The following is a 15858-nucleotide window of genomic DNA, read 5'->3' as shown; positions in this document are numbered from 1 at the left end:
CCATTTAAATACCATTGATTGGTACTGAAATTGCATATCTGAACAATTATCTGAATCTCCCCCTCGTCCCCCTCTCCATATCCCCCTTCTTACCGCCTTCCCTTCCCCACAGCACCTGTATATATGTTTATATGTTTGTACATATTTATTACTCTATTTATTTATTTATTTTACTTGTACATATCTATTCTATTTATTTTATTTTGTTAGTATGTTTGGTTTTGTTCTCTGTCTTCCCCTTTTAGACTGTGAGCCCACTGTTGGGTAGGGACTGTCTCTATATGTTGCCAATTTGTACTTCCCAAGCGCTTAGTACAGTGCTCTGAACATAGTAAGTGCTCAATAAATACGATTGATGATGATGAATTAGCCCAAAGATATGAGAACTTTACCAACTTTGTAAGGCTAATGTCAGGCCTAAAATGCTAATGGTGATGAAAAAACCCAGGCAGAGAGATGCTGGGTAAGAACAAGGTGATTTTGTTCTTGTGATTGAAAGCTGCAGTAGCTATAGGTTAAATGGATCTGGCAATCTCCCAAGCTAACCCCCATCCTCTCCTCCTGATAATTCTTTAATGTAATTACATTTTTCTGTGTATCAACCCAGAAATTTCTAGCATTGTTAATCAAAGGTGAAGCCAAGGCATGGCAACAGAACTCGTTACTGAACAGAAGGTGGCAAGGAAATGAATTTCTCTACCCCCTGCAGATGTGAAGCCTCACCCCTAATCTTTGAAATGAAGAAAATGCAGGGGAATATAGCTGAACAGGGAACAGTCATCTGCCCCAAGATGAAGTCTTAATCTGCAAATTCACTGAAGCGGAGTAGTTAGGGCCAGAGTTTGTGCTTCCACTGAGACAGGGTCAGCTGAGATAATTGAAAAGTGACAGCCCATATATAATAATGGGCTGGGGAGAGGAAAGCCTGCCTATTGAATTTCCAGTGCATTTGCACATTCTCACTCATTTTCTGCATTAAAGGTATTCATTCAACAACGTTAGACAGCAAGGCCACTTAAGGGTCCAGATTGCCATTTTTCCTGATGCCTGTCAAGGTACATGGATTCCCAATTACCTTATTCCAAAGCCAGAAATGGGTGGAATTATCTGAGTGTGTTTTCTTTTTTTTCTTGGAAATTCCCTGCAAATGTGCTGATTCAGAGCCAGGACTAGCTGGAAAATTTACAGGCAAGAGATTTCCCCTTGCATTTCATCTCCCACCCTAACCTATCCTCCTAACCCATATTTATTACTCTATTGACTTTACTTGTACATATTTACTATTCTATTTATTTTGTTAATGATGTGCATCTAGCTTTATTTCTTTTCATTCTGATGACACCTGTCCACATGTTTTGTTGTCTGTCTCCCCCTTCTAGACTGTGAGCCTGTTGTTGGGTAGGGGCCATCCCTATTTGTTGCCAACTTGTAGTTCCCAAGCACTTAGTACAGTGCTCTGCACACAGTAAGTGCTCAATAAATATGATTGAATGAATAAATGAATATTTAGCCATAACCTCCCTCTGTCCACAGAGAAGCTGCAGCATTGAAAGTTTGGAGCTGTACAAATAATTGCACTTTTTGTCATAATCAGTGGTATTTGAGTGCTTCCTGTATTCAGAGCACTGTACTAAGTGCTTGGGAGATTACAATATGATGGAGTTGGTAGACATGTTCCCTGCCCACAGTGAGCTTACAGTCCAGAGGTAGCTATACTGGAATGTCTACAACTGGGGTCTTTTCCCTCACTTCTTTTCTTTTTATGGTATCTGTTAAGCTCTACTATGTTTTGAGCATTGTTTTAAGCACTGGTGTAGATACCAGGTTGTCTTGAATATCATCCCTGTCCCACATGGGGCTCACAGACGAGGTAATAGAAGTAGGACTTAATCACCATTTTGCAGATGAGGAAGCTGAGGCCTAGAGAATTTAAGTGACTTGCCCAAGCTCACACAGCAGACAAGTGGCTGAGCCAGGAGTAGATCCCAGGTCCTCTGACACCCAGACCCATTTGTTCTCTTTTCACTAGGCCACCTTGCATCTAATTTGCGTTCTTCATCACTCTACTTTTCCTTTCTCTACCTTCCCAAGGTTTTGGGAGAGTACAATGTAAAAGGTGGTACATGCATTACAAAGGAGAGACAGACATATAAAATATGGATTTTTTTAATGGTGTTAAATGATTTAGGGCTTTAGATGGGTGAATATCAAGTGCTTAAAGGGTACAGGTCACACAGAAGGGAGAGGGAATAAGGGAAAGATGGCTCAATTAGGGAAGACCTCTTGGAGGAAATGTCATTTCAGTAAGGCTTTGAAGGTGGGGAGAGTGATGGCCTGTAGGATGTGGAGTGGAGGTAGTTCCAGGTTATAGGAAGGATAAAGGAAAGGGGTCAGAAGCGAGGGAGATAAGATCCAGGCACAGTCAGCAAGCTGGAGCTAGAGGAGCAATGCGCAGGCTGGGCTGTTTTAGGAAATCAGTGAGGTAAGATAGGAAGGGGTAGGTGCTTGGATCAGCATAGTAGTAGGTTGGATGGAGATGAACAGGTGGGTTTTAGAGAAGCAGCATGGCATAGTGGACTGAGCATAGGCCTGGGAGTTAGAAGGTCATAGGTTTTAATTCCAGCTCCACCGTTTGTCTGCTGTGTGACCTTGGACAAGTCACTTCCCTTCTCTATGCCTGTTACCTCATCTGTACAATGGGGATTGAGACTTAGCTCCACGTGGGACAAGGGACTCCATCCATCCCAGTTCTTAGAACAGTGCCTGGCACATAGTAAGTGCTTAGTAAATACCATTATAATTATTATTTTAATGATAGAAGGTAGAATTGACCAGTTTTGGTGACAGAATGAATCTTGATAGAATGAGAGAGATGTTGAGGACAATGCTAAGCTTGAGGGCTTGTGAGAAAGGGAGGATGGTGGTGCTGTCTGTAATGTTGGGAAAGTCAGGAGGACAAGGTTTGGGTGGAAAGATGAAGAGTTATTTTGGACATGTTTAGGTTGAGGTGTCAGCAGAGCCAGCAGAATTAGAAGTGTGCTGGAAACTGGAGGAAATACAAGACTGCAGAGGAGGACTGAGGATTGGGACTGTAGAGGTAGAGTTTTGAATCACCCACGTTAGAGATGGTAGTTGAAGCCATGGGGGTGAAGGTGTACTCTAAGGGACTGTGCCACTGTGGATACCATCCCCCACCACCATCTCCCACCCCTCGGCCCCCTTCTCCTGGTTCTCCTATCTTTCTGGCTGCTCATTTTGTCTGTCTTTCACAGGTTTCTCCTCTGCCTCCCACCCCCTAACTTTGGGAGTCCCTTAAAGCTCAGTTCTGGGTCCCCTTCTATTCTCCAGCTACACCAGCTCTTGGTTGTGCAGCCTTCATTGGCCCCAGACCCACAGCACTTTTTACTTATCCATTACTCATTCAATTGTATTTGAGCGCTTACTGTGTGCAGAGCACTGGACCAAGCCCTTGGGAGAATACAACAATAAGCACAGACATTCCCTTCCCACAACAAATATACAGTCTTCTCCATCTAGGCTATAAGCTTTCTGTGAGCAGAGAATGTCTAACAGTCATGTTATATTGTACCCTCCCAAGAGCTTAGTATAGTGCTCTGTGCACAGTAAGTGCTCAGTAAATACCATTGATTGCTTATACGTTCAAAGATTTGTGTCATTCACCTGGTTTGTGAATACTTTTATGTCTATTTCCCTTCTCAGAGGGTATGTTCTTTGTGGACAGGGAATTGTGATTTCTTTTATGTCTGTCTGCCCTATCAGCAGGTAAGTTCCTTGTGGAGAGGTAATTGTGAATATTTTTATGTCATTGTACTGACATAAAAATACACACGGTCAGAGTGTAGGTCCCCAGTGGACAGGGGATCTCACCGTACCTCAATCTCATCTAACTTGCCACTGACCCCTCGCCCTCTGACGTGAAACTGATGCCTTCCCTCTGACCTGAAACTCTCTCCCCCTTCACACAATGTCAGACCACCATTCTCCTCACCTTCAAAGCTAAAGATCATATTTCTTCCAAGGGGCCTTTCTTGACTAAGCCCTCATTTCCCTACACCCTCTCCCTTTTGCATCATCCTTGCACTTGGATTTGTACCTTTTATTCACCCCACCCTCAGTCACACTTCCCTTACGTACCCACTGTTGGGTAGGGACTGTCTCTATATGTTGCCAATTTGTACTTCCCAAGTGCTTAGTACAGTGCTCTGCACATAGTAAGCTCTCAATAAATACGATTGATGATGATATCCGTGATTTATTTTCATGTCTGTCTCCCCCTCTAGAATGTAAGCTCCTTATGGGCAGAGAATGGGTCTACCAACTCTGTTATATTCTCCCAAGCAGTTAGTACAGTGCTCCAAACACAGTAAGTGTTCAATAAATAATTGATTGCTTGTTTTGAACCGTAACAATATCTAACAGAATCCCTGAATCTTTCTGTAAATAAACTACTGACTAGGATCATCAGCTCCATGACATGGGAAGCAAATGCTGAAGAATCACTTTGTCTTCTAAGTGAACTACGAGAATTTAATCCTGCTCATTTTCATTCCACTCAGTCTGAAGCAAGACCCCAGATGTTGAGCAAGGAGATTTTGGGGGCTGACTAATCTGCTCAATCCTGGGGGTTATCACAAAAGAATGTTAACAATTTTAGGCTGTTCATTTCTACCATAGCATGGCTTTTTAAAAATTTCTTCATAAAGAAAGTCAGGAAGGAGAGGCCAAGCACAACACACAAAGGCCAGAGAGAATCTTTGCCACCACTTTTTGCTCACTGTGACTTTTTAAATGATATTTAAGAACTTACCATGTACCAGGCACTGCTCTAAGCACTGGAGTAGACAGATGGCAATCAGGTTGGGCTCGGTCCATGTCCCATATGAGGCTCACGGTCTTAATCCTCAGTTTACACATGAGGTAACTGAGTCACAGAGTAGCGTGCCTCAGTGTACCTCAGTCTCGTCTATCAAGTCATTGACCTCTCATCCACATCCTGCCTTTAGCCCAGAACACCCTCCTTCTTCATATCTGACAGACGATCAGTCTCCCCACCTTCAAAACCTTATTGCAGGCACATCACCTCCAGGAGACCTTCCCTGACTAAGCCCTCATTTCCTCTTTTCCCACTCTCTTCTGTGTCACCCTGATTTGCTCCCTTCATTCACCCCTCTCTCAGCCCCACAGCACTTATGCACATCTGTAATTTACTTGTATTAAAGTCTACCTCACCCTCTAGATTGTAAACTCATTATGGGCAGGGAATGTATCTTCCAACTCTGTCATATTGTACTCTCCCAAGCATTAGGTACAGTATACTGCACAAAGTGCTCAATAAATAAATTGATTGAAATAATAATAATAATAATGGCATTTATTAAGCGCTTACTATGTACAAAGCACTATTCTAAGCACTGGGGAGGTTGCAAGGTAATCAGGTTGTCCCATGGGGGGCTCACAGTCTTGATCCCCATTTTACATATGAGGTAACTGAGGCACAGAGAAAGTAAGTGACTTGCCCAAAGTCACACAGCTGACAATTGGCAGAGCCAGGATTTGAACCCATGACCTCTGACTCCAAAGCCTGTGCACTGTCCACTGAGCCATGCTGCTTCCAAGGTCTTGCCCAAGGGAAGTAGGAAATGACTTGGGAAATGACTTGCTCAAGGTCACACAGCAGACAAGTGGCAAAACTGGAATTGGAACCCAGGTCCTTCTGACTCCTTAGACTGTGTTCTAACCATTAGGAAACACTACTTCTAAATTATTTACACTTCCACCTTAAACACAACCATGAAATTAAGTGGCGTGAAAGTTGTAGGCAAATTGTAGTTTCCCCAAAGAGATGTAATTATGGTAAGTTTCAGGAGTCATCCACAGGAGCCCCTGGTGTTTAAGGTTTCTCACGTCAGCTGATGTGTTACTTGAATAAGCAAAAATGGCAGAGAGGGGAAGGGAGAAGAGAGTTTGGTGTGCTTTCAGAAATATTGGACTTGGGGAATGAAATCCCTTGGGCTCAGGATGGGCTCGTGGAGGAAATATGGTCAGAAGGCTCCTGGTTCTAATCCCTGCTCTGTTACTTGTCTGCCTTGTGACCTTGGGCAAGTCACTTAACTTCTCTGTGCCTGTTACCTCATCTGTAAATGGGTTTGAGACTGTGAGCCCCATGTTGATTAGCTTGTATCTATCTCAGAGCTTAGTACAGTGTATGGCACATAAGTACTTAAATACCATCAAAAAAAAAAAATCTTGAAAACAACTAAGGAAAGCACCTGATTTTTCAGGAACGTTTGCCAAAGAGCACAATTTTTTCTATTCGGAAAGCTTTGTTTCATTCATTCATATTTATTGAGCACTTACTGTGTGCAGAGCACTGTACAAAGCACTTGGGAAGTACAAATCGGCCACATAGACAGTCCCTATCCAACAACAGACTCACAGTCTAGAAATAGTTTCATGAAGATTTGATGTGGCTAAAAGTAATTTCGGTTGTTGGGCCAACTTCCTCTAGTTCAGACATGAATCACCCCCTATATATGAACCAGAGGGGTGTTGGTCAGTCTGGCTGCAGATGTCAAGATTCCCCAACTGTGGGGTTTTAGAACACCTCCACCTGGATACACATATCAGGGCAGGGGCTCATTCTGGGGCAGAAGTAGTTCAAAGAGGTGCAGTATTACTACACAATAATAATAATAATAATAGAGGCAAATGTTAAATGCTTACTACATGCCAATCGCTGTACTGAACTCTGGGGTAGATACAGGGTAATCAGGTTGGATATAGTCCCAGTCTAACATGGGACTTATAAAGGGGAGGGAGAGTAGGCATTTAATCACCATATTATAGATGAGAATTACTATGGCACAGTTAAGTGAAATTACATGCCCACATAGCAGGCGAGTGGCAGAACTGGTATTAGAACCTGGGTCATCTGATTCCCAAGCCTATTCTCTTTCCATAATGCCTTAGTGCTTCTTAAACTGTATCCTGCCCCTTAAACCATTCCTTTTTCCTTTCCCCACCCACTGAGCATTTTTTCTCAACCTCCACCAGCTGATCAGTGCCCCCCACAATAAATTAGGGGGCCCCATCAAGAAGCAACATGGTTTAGTAGAAAGAGCATGAATCTGGGAGTCAGAGGATCTGGGTTCTAATCCCAGCTCCACCACGCTTCTGCTGTGTGACCTTGGGCAAGTCATTTTAAATCTCTGTACCTCAGGTAGCTCATCTGTAAAATGGGGATTAAGACTGTGGGCCCCACATGGGACTTGAACTGTGTCCAAACTGATTTGTATCTACCTCAGCACTTAGTACGGTGCCTGACACACAGTAAGCAGTTACCAAATATGCTTAAAAATAAAATAAAAAACTAGCTCTGGAGCAGTTGCCCCCAATTTCCCGACACTAAGGAAGGACATGACACTAGCCCCACTACCTGTGGTTCTTCACTATTTCTGGGTCCCTTACTGGGCTTTCCTGCTTACGAGAGCCTCTCCATCGAGAAAGGAAGAATTCATAGGGAAGACTAGAGGAAGAGTAGTATATGTACCCTTTCCAAGTTGTGGTGACTTTTTTTATAAATGCTGGAAACAATTTTCAGAGTTCGTTCTAAACCTTGACCATTCCATGTGAGGAATAGAGTTGCAGGTTCTGTAACCATTTTACAGATAGGAATTCTGAGGGCCTAAGAAGTAAAATAGCTGGCCAAATATTTCAGCTGTGAAGATGGGATTAGAACACAAATTCCTAGTCTCTCCTGACTGCCATAAACTGACACGGAGGAAGATAAGTCTTTCAATACGATGGGAAAAGAGTAATCTGTAGTGATAGTTCAGACCTGAGCACAGCACAGAAGCAAACACATTCAAAACTCATTTTGCACATATGGAACGTTCCATTAATTCAAGTGATTTCAGGAAACAGATACAACACTACATTCTCTTGTCTTGTCCTTAAATTGCATCTCTAAAATCAAGTTCAAAAGATTGACAGATGTCAGCAAGGGAACTGTTCCTCTTAGAGCTGATATCCTTGGTTACCAAACTCTGACGCTGCTCCAGCCTCTCAATCTTTATGAAATTGCTTTTGACAGAGGTAGGATTTCAATCCTGATGGGTTGAATTCCTCTAGAGGACCACTCGGTGGCTGATGATGGCATGCTGATTTTTGTCAATCTGCAAAAATTTGTAGTTATATGGACTTGGTTATAAATTGAATGTCATTTTTTCATGGCTGTGGACTGCAATGCATAATTATATTTTCATGTACAGCCCTTCTAGACCTAATCAGAGCAAGGATGTGACTATATAATTTGCAAAGGTACATAGGCAAAAGTTATTTTGGCACTAATGGCTCTGTTGATAGACTTCTTGCAGGGCAATCATAAGGACATGGATTTAACTTTTGAGAGGACATTGGAACACCTGCCTATTGTTTTACAGTGAGGATTCTGTCCTGGCATCACAGGGGATTTCTGAAAGTTGTAAACTGCATGCCAGATGAAGATATTGCGTACCACAAAAGAGAGTTTAACTTTGACAGAAGCAGATGGAGATCAATACTATTCATTGAGCACTTACTGTGTGCAAAACACTGTACTAAGTAGTTTGGGGATTACAATATAACTGAATTGGTAAGCACATTCTCTTCCCACAATGAGCTTACGGCCTAGAGGGAAGGAAAACAATAGGAAAATAAGGAAATAACATAATGAAATGTGTGTCCTTCTAGACTAAACTCATTGTGATCAGGTAATTTGTCTACCAACTTTGTTATATTGTACTCTCCCATGCACTTAGAGCAGTGCTCTGCCCATAGTAAGTGTTCAATCAATATGATTGATTTTCCAAATTGCTATGCTCAGGAAACTGCTTCCAACATGGAGTCCATAGACCTGGGCCTTACACTCCATCACTTAGATGGACAGTTGACGGTTTGAAAACCTTTGTCATGAATTGCCATCAGGCATTCATTCAGTGGTATTTATTGAGTGCGTACTGTGTGCAGAGTACTGTATTAAGCACTTGGGAAGAGTGATTTGGCAACAAATAGTAATAGTGGTAGTAGTAGCAGCATCTTTTGAGCATCCATTGATGTGGCAGTGCTCTTAAGTGGTTTTTAAATACAAAATAGAGACATGACCTGCTCACCTGTATTCCAATGTGAAATGATTTACAAATAAAGTAATCAAAGTAAATAATTGAATGAACAACTGCATAAATACATATTTTAAAGTGTTGAGGATAGAAATAGATATGTACCTAAGATCTAGAGTTGATTTGGTTTATAAAACATATGGTGCTGGGAATTTAGGGAAATTGTTAGAGAAAAGAGGATTTAAGGAGGAGCTTGAATATGGAAGGACTTTGGGCTGCCAGATTTGGGAAGGAAGGGAGTTCCATGCAGGGTCAGTGAGTGGTTGGAAGCAGGAAAGAGAGAGTGAAGTCAAGTTGGAAGGTTAGTTTGACCGGAACAAGGAGAGAGAGTTGGGAAGTGGTCTGAACAACTTTTTGTGTTTTGAATTTCTCTGATTAAAACTTTGGTTTATGATCAACTCCTTTTGCCCCCTCTTCTGATTGGTTGTCCCAGGCAGGATCTGACTGTTGGAAAATCTGCCTGTTGAGTGCTCACCATATGTAGGCCAGATCTGATTCATGGGGAATTCTTATCTTTATGTCCCTCCCTCCAGTAAGGTAACATTCTCTGGTTGAGTGGTGGAGTTTGGGGGGTGGGGAGGTAAAGGATGGAATCAGTTATTCCAGGCTCCTGGTAGCTCCTTCTTTCATGTCCATTCTCACAGGATGTACCCCCAAAACTGCCAGCTAAGTTCCTCCCTCAGCCAAACCGGGACCTTATTCCTGGTGTGACTTGCATTGTTCTTTGCCCCTACTGTATTCTCTTTCTCATGGCAGCAGGCATTCTCAGTTTCCCAGGCTTCCTGATTGTCCATCCCTAGCTTTCTCCCTAGGAATTTCAAAAGCAAAAACTAAGTGAAAAGGGATCATTATAATAATAATAATAATAGTAGTAGTACTTGTTTGTTTATTTTGTATGATACACTGAACTAAACTGTGGGGTAGATATACTGTAATCAGGTTGGTCACGGTCCCTATCCCACATGGGGTTCACAGTCTGAGTAGGTGGGGTTAGGATTTAGTCTCCAGTTTGCAGATGAGGAAACTGGAACACAGAGAATTTTCGACTTGCCCAGAGTCATATAGTCCATGAGTGCCAGATCAGGATTAGAACCCAGGTCCTCTGACTCCCAGTCTTGTGCTCTTTCTACTAGGCCATGCTGGCCTACCAGAAGCTCAGTAGACCAGACGAGATGAGCAGTGTGAGTTGGATTGCTGGTGTTGTGCGGGATTCAGAGTTCTGGGAAGAGAATGGGCAGGGAATGGGGTCAGGTGCAAATGATACTATTGGAAGCATGGAGGGGTGGATAGGGAAGGAGGATTTTCCTTCCTTTATAATTCTGGAGGAGTTTCAATTACTTTTTTGTAGATGTACAAAATGACAAAGTCTTACATAAACTGTATACAATTGGAAGGGAAAGCAGAAAATAGTCTCTAGGCCCTGACCAAGGTTTAGATAATTTTGTTATCAGAGATGACCAGGAGAGTGAATCTGAGCTGAGGCACTTGCTCAGGACCCTGGCTTCTAACTCCAGGAAGAATGGGGTGGCTTCTGAGGAAGTGGGGAGACAGCCCTGAGGCAGAGGGGTCAGGACACTGTTCACCATGCTCCATCCCCTAGCTCTCTCCCCTCTTCACTAGCAATGCTGAAATCAAGTTTCCAATCAACCATATTTATTGAGTGCTTACGGTGTTCAAAGCACTGTACCAAGCACTTGGGAGAGTATACTATAACAGGTAGACATGTTCCATGTCCATAGGGAGCTTACAGTCTAGAGCCTTAGAGTTGAGAAAGAGAATCAATGCTTTGTAAAACTGCTTCTAAAATAGCCAATTTTGGGGAATTCACTGAACATGAGACTATTTGTCCGTATGGTCAGATGAGCTTCAAGGTACCGCTGAAGGCATGGAGACCAGTAGGGGGGCTGAAGCAATAGAGAAACAGCATGGCCTAGTGGATAGAGCATCATGGGGCTGCGAGTCAGAAGCACCGAGGTTCTAATCTCGGCTCTGCCACTTGTCTGCTGTGTGACCTTGGGTAAGTCACTTACTTCTCTGCCTCAGTCCCTCATCTCTAAAATGGGGATTAAGACTGTGGGCCCCCTGTGGGACAGACACCATGTCCAACCTGATTAGCTTGTATTTAGCCCAGTGCTTAGTACAGTGTGTGGCACATAGGAAGCACTTAACAAATACCATTTAAAATAATAAAGAAGCAGTATGGCCTAATGGATAGAGCACAGGTCTGAGTTAGAATGACCTGGGTTCTAATCCTGACTCCACCATTTGTCTGCTATGTCACTTGGGGAAAGTCACTTCACCTCTCTGGGCCTCAGTTACCTCATCTATAAAATGGGGATTAAGACTGTAAACCCAGGTGGTACATAGACTGTGTCCAACCTGATTGGCTTGTATTTACCTCAGTGTTTAGTACAGTGCCTGGCACATAGTAAGCACTTAACAAATACCATAACAAAATTAGCTGTGAAATGACCAGAGCTTTATCAATCAATCAATCAATCAATCAATCGTATTTATTGAGCGCTTACTATGTGCAGAGCACTGTACTAAGCGCTTGGGAAGTACAAATTGGCATCACATAGAGACAGTCCCTACCCAACAGTGGGCTCACAGTCTAAAAGGGGGAGACAGAGAACAGAACCAAACATACCAACAAAATAAAATAAGTAGGATAGAAATGTACAAGTAAAATAAATAAATAAATAAATAGAGTAATAAATATGAACAACCATATATACATATATACAGGTGCTGTGGGGAAGGGAAGGAGGTAAGACCGGGGGATGGAGAGGGGGACGAGGGGGAGAGGAAAGAAGGGGCTCAGTCTGGGAAGGCCTCCTATCAGGGAGGTAACTGTTAGGGTGCAGAGGAAGGGATGGATCTTTGAACTGCCTGCTGGAACAATTTGAGGTGAAAGCTCTTTAGGGCCATGCACCATCCAGTGTGGTGAATTTGAGACAGAAACCAATCAGCTTCATCAGGATATCTGACTTGCAGTAATGCTTAAGCGAGTACCCCGGTGGAATAAAACATTCTGGCAGGGTGGGAGGGGGTTGAAAGGAATTTACCTGTCTTTCTGAAATACACAGCCCAATGATCTGCAAGTTCTCCATTACAGTGAACAGAACTCACAATAATCAAATAATAGTATGATACGTTGACCATTCGAAGATAGCTATGATGATGATTCATATTTTGTCATGCTGCCAAGGTGCCACTATGCCTCCACATTTAGATCAGAATTTCAGAAGTAGAACACAACAGGTAAACCCAGAAAATGCTACTAAACCTGCTGTATCAATGTGCACCATTTTTCAGCATCTTTGAAATATCAATCCTTGGAGTGTTAACCCAGAAATGGAATTACTGTTGCAAGGAAATGTAGCTCAGGGAACATGTTTGCATGCTACTGCCTGGTAAGAAATTCTCCAGTCACCTCAAATCAAAGCTTGTACTGCACGTTTCCTAAGAAGAGAGATGGACAAATGGCTCTGGTACTCTAAAAGTTATCTTGCTCTAATTTCACAGGTGCTGCTTGCTTTGGGGAGCTGAAAATCTAAAATCTAAATCAAAGATCTCTGATTTCTGGTGGATAGCTCAAAATCATGCTTTTCCTGAGTGGATCAGGAATTCCTTGCTTTCCAGCTGACTGTCGTATAGTAATTCTTCAATGGACAGGACATCATCAGAGTTATTTTGTGGCATGAACGTTCTGACTCACTGCCTTAAGATATACACTAAACGGACAGCAGCTAATTTGTTGCTTTGTATAAACACCTGAAAGGACTTTGTGTGGGCCTAAATTACATTGCAGCATTAATGGATGATGATGCTTTCATTATATAAGTGAACAATTTTGCCTGTTCCACACAGTAAAAATCTGGCAGGCTGTGGGGAGTGTTGTTCAACCTGGACTTGAGAGAGTTAAAATTGGTTTTGCCATTTTTGATTTTAAAAAATAGGTTAACTCTTCTGTGAATACAAAGTTCATCTGATAGGTACCGGCTTCAGATAAAAGGATAAGGGGTTTAAGTGAGGAAAGGATGTAATTGAGGGTGGCGTTTCTTATTTTACTGTAGACCAACGGACACTCTGATCATGGTGACCTGTTAGACCACAAGCAACCCAGGGGTCTTAGTGACAACCTGTTTTCTGTAAGACAGCAAAAAGCTTCAGCCATTTGTAGATCAATTAAGTCATTAAGCACCATTGCAAATTTAGCCTTATTTGCATAAGGATTTTTGGCCAGCTGGCCAACCCTGCTCTGCCTAAACTAGGATGTTCAAGTTGGAAGAGGTGCGTTGCACAGTTGGGGCACAGGAGGGCCTCCAGCAGCTGACCTGAATTGAGAGTCTGTGCCCTGAGCTGGTTGAACACTAGGATGGAGCTTGAGTAGTTTCTCAGCCCTCTCAGCATGGCAGCAGCGAGTTTGTCAAAATGATTTTGAAATTCAATTTACAGCTGCCCATCTTAGGAGAGGGGGAACTCTGAGATGCAGAGCCTTGTACACCCTATGGGGAGAAAAACTGCAAAGTAAACTCGAGTGTTTGTCTTCTTGAGATTTTTGGGGTCATATGATGCATTTCTTTACTTCCAGGGTTCATATATAGAGATGTGGCTAGAGGATTATGATGCATTAAAGGTCCCAATACCCTGTATTGGATTCCCAAGAGGAAGGAATGTTCAGGATCTTCTCTCCCAAATCCATATTTTGAGCTTTATCCAGTGATGGGCTTGTGGCAAATGAGATGCTGTTTCCATAAGAGGTGCCAAATTTTCATTTTGAAGACAGGGATGAACTTGGGGATGGAGCTCTGAGAGGATGGGGCTTTGGGAGCAGGGCTTGTGGAGAAGAAGTGGAGGGAAGAAAATGGACCAGGGAGCATGAGGAAAGGAGAGAAACTGAGGGAAAGAGGAAAGATGCAATAGGAAAAACATGTCCTCTCACTCACCTCTGGTTCTCACCAGACATCAATTTAAGCTTAGGGATTGAAGTAGGATGTAAATTACACTGATCAGAAATGGAAATTTCTCATGCCAAACCCTGAAGTTCCTGATCATGCCTATGGTGTTGGAATCCTTCATTGAGGAAGACCATGTTTCTGGGTTTTTTTTACTGAAATAACTGGTGCAATGAACTCTCTAAAGAGCTTTGCTTTCCAAAACTGAACTCCTTACCTTTCTTCCTAACTCTTCTCCTCTGTGTACCTTGCAGTCAATCAATGGGATTAACTGAGTGTTTACTATGTACAGAGCACTGTTCTAATCACTTGGAAGAGTATGACATAAGAGTTGGTAAATATGCCCCCCCAACGCGTGCACGCGCACACACACACACACACACACTCACAACACCCGGACAGTTACAAATACTCTACCTGTCTTGACTACATGAGGAAGAGTCAAGCAGAGGCATATCCATTCCATTCCTAGCTTGGGCAGTGGCTAGCAAGTGGAAGGTAATCTGCTGCAAGTCTAAACTCACCTGTCCTGGGCAGCAGCGGAATGGGAGTTGAGGGCGGAGACTCAGGTTTACTGTGCAAAAGGAGGCAATGGTAAACCACTTCTGTATTTTTACCAAGAAAACTCTATGGATATACTGCCAGGCTGATTGCAGGTGGAGATGGGGCATTCTGGGAGAGATGTGTCCATGGCATCACTATGGGTCAGAGACGACTCGACGACATAAGACAAGGTATGTTCCCTGCCCACAAGAGTGTAGAGGGGGAGACAGTCATTAATGTAAATAAATTATGGATATGTACATTAGGGCTGTGAAGATGAGGGTGGGTGAATTAAGGGAGTAAATCTAAGTGCAAATTCCTATCACAGTTGATGGTGCCACTGTCCTCCCTGTCTAAGCCTGCAGCCTAGCTATCATTCTTGACTTCTCACTCTTTAAAAATACTCAGTCTATTGCTAGATCAAATAACCTTTTCCTCAATCCATCCCTTTCTTTCCTGCCGAGCAGACCCCCACCCTGTCCCCTTCCAGACTAGACTTCTGTATCCGCCTCTTTGCTGGTCTTTTGGCCTTTAGTCTCTTCTCTCTCCGGTCTACACTTCACTTGACAACCCAGTTCATTTTTCTTAAATGTTGTTCTGCATATACCTCCCTTGAACTCGAAATGTCAATGGTTATCCATTTATCTTCATATCAAGCAGAAACTCCTATCCATTGGCTTCAAGCTTCTGCATTTACTCTCCCCATATCACTTAAACACTCTTCTCCCAGTAAACCCCAGATTGTACTCTTTCTTTCAAGTTAACCTACTTCATCTGTCCCCCACCTCCTCCACCTTATTCATGCTCTCCCACTTACATCTCCCAGGACATATTTCTCCCCACATATGTCGCTATGGGTTGGATACGACTTGACAGGATAAAAGACAAGACAAAGCCCTTCCTAAACCCTACCTCTTTCAGAAGGCTTTTCCCAATTTGTTCTTTTTTCCCAGATCAAATCCTTCCAATTATAACTTCAACCAAGTGGCATCACCTCTGTATTTTTACATTCATTACTACCCACAGTTCTTCTTAAACATAACTTACATACCCTCCAATATAAGCATTTATTTTATATTCATCTGTCTAGATTGTAGACTCTTTGTTGGCAGGTAGCATCTGCCAACTCTGTTGTACTTTCCCAAGGGCTTAGTACAGTGCTCTGCAGACAGTAAGTG

At 42.8% G+C, this 15858-nt stretch overlaps 1 protein-coding gene across 1 annotated transcript in view; it reads left to right on the top strand.

Moving 5' to 3' along the window:
• NRXN3 (neurexin 3) overlaps nucleotides 1–15858 on the top strand; it is a 1831517-nt gene that overhangs the window by 1503866 nt on the left and 311793 nt on the right.

Source organism: Tachyglossus aculeatus, chromosome 1 (genome assembly GCF_015852505.1).
Source record: "Tachyglossus aculeatus isolate mTacAcu1 chromosome 1, mTacAcu1.pri, whole genome shotgun sequence".
NCBI classification, from domain to species: Eukaryota; Metazoa; Chordata; class Mammalia; order Monotremata; family Tachyglossidae; genus Tachyglossus; species Tachyglossus aculeatus.
Note: the sequence above shows the minus strand (reverse complement) of the source record. Positions and strands in the feature narration are given on the sequence as shown.